The following is a 3753-nucleotide window of genomic DNA, read 5'->3' as shown; positions in this document are numbered from 1 at the left end:
CTAAAACGCTAAAGTGGTTATTCAGTCATCTACATTATTTTCAGCATTACGCGTTGAAAACAATGCAGGGTTGATGGGTTACGAAAATGAAAACATGAAACAATGTTGTTCCCTCATTGTGAACTGATGAATTGTCAACTGCCAATTGAAATACTATATTCAGAGTCTACTAACGTACGTTTGATAATTATTAAGAAAATCGGATGCTAAATTTATTTGAAAGAAATATTCGTGAAGGATGCAATGGTAGAGCCTACTACCGAACCTATTTAATATACACCGGCAACAATTTTAGCGGATGGCGATTTCGGACAGGTCTTCACTAACATAGTGTGTACTATGTCACAGAGCTTCGTCATTATAATTGGCTCTTCATGAACTGCTGTACATTAGCTTTGAGTTTGTACCCTGTACGTGACAGCTTGTATTCTAGCCTTGATAGATATCAGTATGCACATATAAGGGTGAGTATTACTCATGCTAACATTAGCAATGTTTACACACAGTAGTATTATATTGTTGTTTTTTCTTCTTACCTTTATGAGAAAGATGACAGAAGCAGTCAAGAAATTGTAAAATCCAATGCTTTAATTGGTTGATACTGAAGATTTTAGAGTTTGACTTCAGATAATAATAGCAGTTAGAATCATTTATGACCAGTTGCCATTGACAAAATCTTATCTACCACGTTGCACCTACAATTAAAGCCGCGGTTTTACGTGTTACCATGGTTACACAAATATGTACATTGTGTCATATTTACCGTGTATCTTTTATTTACAGGGCGATGATAACTTAATTTGTAAATCCATTGCAAAACACTGTTGGGTATTTTGCACACAACCAGCTGTCTCACGGATTTTAACCGCCAGGGATATAATACTCGACTATTAAGCATTCTAATACGCGTGTATATTGATCTGATTCACAATGGACAAATACAGGGTGTGGAATCACAGTCAGGCTGGGGGATTCTTAGATGACGACTTGTCGGGATCTGGATTCATTCCCGAAGATGAAAAAGACAATATAGTGTCGACAGAGACGACTACCATGGTTACCGATTGGCTTGTGTCTACTACAGCTGAATCGATTACTCATCGTGTCGTTATTAAACTACCGTCGTACGAAATCCCCGATATTGTAAATCATATAAACACAACTCTAAATATTTCCATATGGCTTAGTGATAATTTGACGTACACAAATAAATCCATTTTTGAAGATCGCGATCTGATCGGGTCATTTTCCATTCAACAACCACTGCTTGCCATCGTACTTACCTTGTTCGCTATTGTGATAGTATTTGGGAACTCGCTGGTCATACTTGCCGTCTATAGGGAGCGTTATCTGCGGACAACTACAAACTGTTTCATCGTCTCGTTAGCTTTTTCTGATTTATTAATTGGGCTTGTTGTCGTGCCGTTCGCCATGATAAATGACACTAGTGGTGGTTATTGGGTGTTTGGTACTCTGTGGTGCGATCTATGGCACGCTATAGACGTGTTGGCCAGCACGGCTTCAATAATGAATTTATGTGTGATTTCACTTGATCGATATTGGGCCGTCACTTACCCCATGAGCTACCCAACGGCCATGACAAAACGAGTCGCGTCAATTCTAATTTCATTGGTCTGGCTGGTGTCATCCTCAATCTCGTTTCCGTGCATTTTATGGTGGAAAGCTGTTGACCCCCCTGCCCCGCCCAATACATGCCTCTTCACGGAGGACGTTAAGTATTTAATAATATCGTCGTGCGTTTCATTCTATATTCCCACCGTAATCATGATATTTACGTATTACAAGATATACCGGGCTGCCACCACGCAGCTACGACACATACGTCACGGAACAAAGCGAGTGAACGCATCGCCGGGTGCTAGAAAAGTCAACGGCGAAGTGGAGTTGCGCATCCATCGTGGCGGTGCAGCTCACGCAGCTTACGGCAAGAAAAAAGGAGGGCGTGGTTTACGGAGAGACGGAAAGGGATTCGTGGCGCTAACTGGGCGGAGAATGTTATCGAGGATAAGCAAAGAACATAAAGCCGCTAAGATGCTGGGAATCGTCATGGGAGTTTTTGAACTGTGCTGGCTTCCTTTTTTTATTACCAACAATATTCTGTGGGCTGTATGCAAGACGGATTGCGTGCAGTACCCGCATATAGTAATCCCCATCACGGCGTGGCTAGGCTACATTAACAGTGCATTTAATCCTATGATATATGCGCGAAGTAGCCGCGGCTTTAAGCGAGCGTTCAAACGGATTCTTTGCAAGTGTGTGCCCAAACTAAAATACCGCCGAAAGGATGCAGTCAGCAACACATTGGATTTGTACAGTGTTGATTCATACGTGCCTGAGACTTCGTGCATGGCAGCTATCATATATGACGATAACCTCACCACTACTGGGATGTGTACAGAAATGCTACCGAATAAATATCCACTACCTCATCAGTATTTCTAACAATTAACACAATATAAAATTGTATATACTACAAATCGTGACATTTATTTGTAAGCTACCGCGATTTGGTCAGCTGTTCATTTCCGTGCGTATATATAAACTCAGTGTTTTTTGTAACTATTTGTCGACATTTACCACGTAATAATAAGTTTAATTTTGTAATTGTTACGGATAAATAAGTTGGGAACTTATTGCGTACTCTGACGAGAAACCCACTGAGTGTGGTGGAACTTGTTAATTCTAAGCACGTCCAATATGTCGTTTTACTCGTACTATCGCTTCACGTCTAAATATGACATGCTGTTGTGGTTTGTGTCTGTTTCAATCCTAGCGTATGTATATGTCTATAGAAAACAATACATTGTAACATTAGCGCCGTGTATGGGTACGTTGATGTGCTTTGCACGTGCCAGCTTTACGTCAATGCTGTTCATTAATTCGTTGATTTCAGGGCTGTGAAAAAGTTTATGCTCATTTACTTTTGGTAATAGGCTTGCGTGGTCTCTATTGTATGCCAGCCTATTTCACCGTATTACAAGCGATAAATATACACGTCATTGACTGAGATTCGTTATGAAACGAGGCACGGTTTAAACGAATTCTACCCATAATCACGCTTTTCATTCAGAAATCATGTGACAGATGCTGGATATCTCGTCGTTTTTATTGAACTGTTTAATACGTGTAATTTAAGTAAATAAATAAATAAATAAGGAAGGAAGGTACATATAAACTTACATGGTGTATATTTATTATATCAACACGAGGGACGATTGCGACCATGTAAACTTATGTTTTATTTACCCGGGAAACTGTAGGCGTTTTTATACGATGATATGAAGTTTATATTCCAAAAGTACTGGTGGAAATATAACAAGGTCACACGCCGCAATGTGTTTATTTCCTTGTCTGTTCGCACGCTAGCAATTATCATTTTACACTGTGTGGATTTCAACGCCAGCAATACACGGTACGGGATTAATTAACACGTTGGATGATGCATGGTCAGATTAGTATCACGTGGATCGATATGACCTATTCAAAGATTGAATTCCGTCACGCTTACTTGTTCAATATATTTGGAAAACTAATTACGACAACGATACATTCGCTTTCACTATACGCAATTTCCGTCGTATATTTTTTCCAATCATCATTCTTGTTAACGGAATGGTGGACATTGCTAATATTGTACAACCACGTCTGTCTATTGTGTTCCCAATAACACATTACACGCATTAAGAAGGTAGTAATGAATGCACGAGAAAATCACAGTAAAATTTATTAATT

At 39.5% G+C, this 3753-nt stretch overlaps 1 pseudogene; it reads left to right on the top strand.

Moving 5' to 3' along the window:
- Positions 1-930: 930 nt before the first annotated feature.
- Positions 931-3196, top strand: LOC100372176 (dopamine receptor 2 pseudogene; annotated as a pseudogene).
- The last annotated feature ends 557 nt before the right edge of the window (positions 3197-3753 follow it).

The sequence above is a fragment of the Saccoglossus kowalevskii genome, chromosome 10, assembly GCF_978046115.1.
Source record: "Saccoglossus kowalevskii chromosome 10, keSacKowa6.1, whole genome shotgun sequence".
Classification (NCBI taxonomy): domain Eukaryota; kingdom Metazoa; phylum Hemichordata; class Enteropneusta; family Harrimaniidae; genus Saccoglossus; species Saccoglossus kowalevskii.
This window is presented reverse-complemented; position numbering and strand designations above follow the sequence as displayed.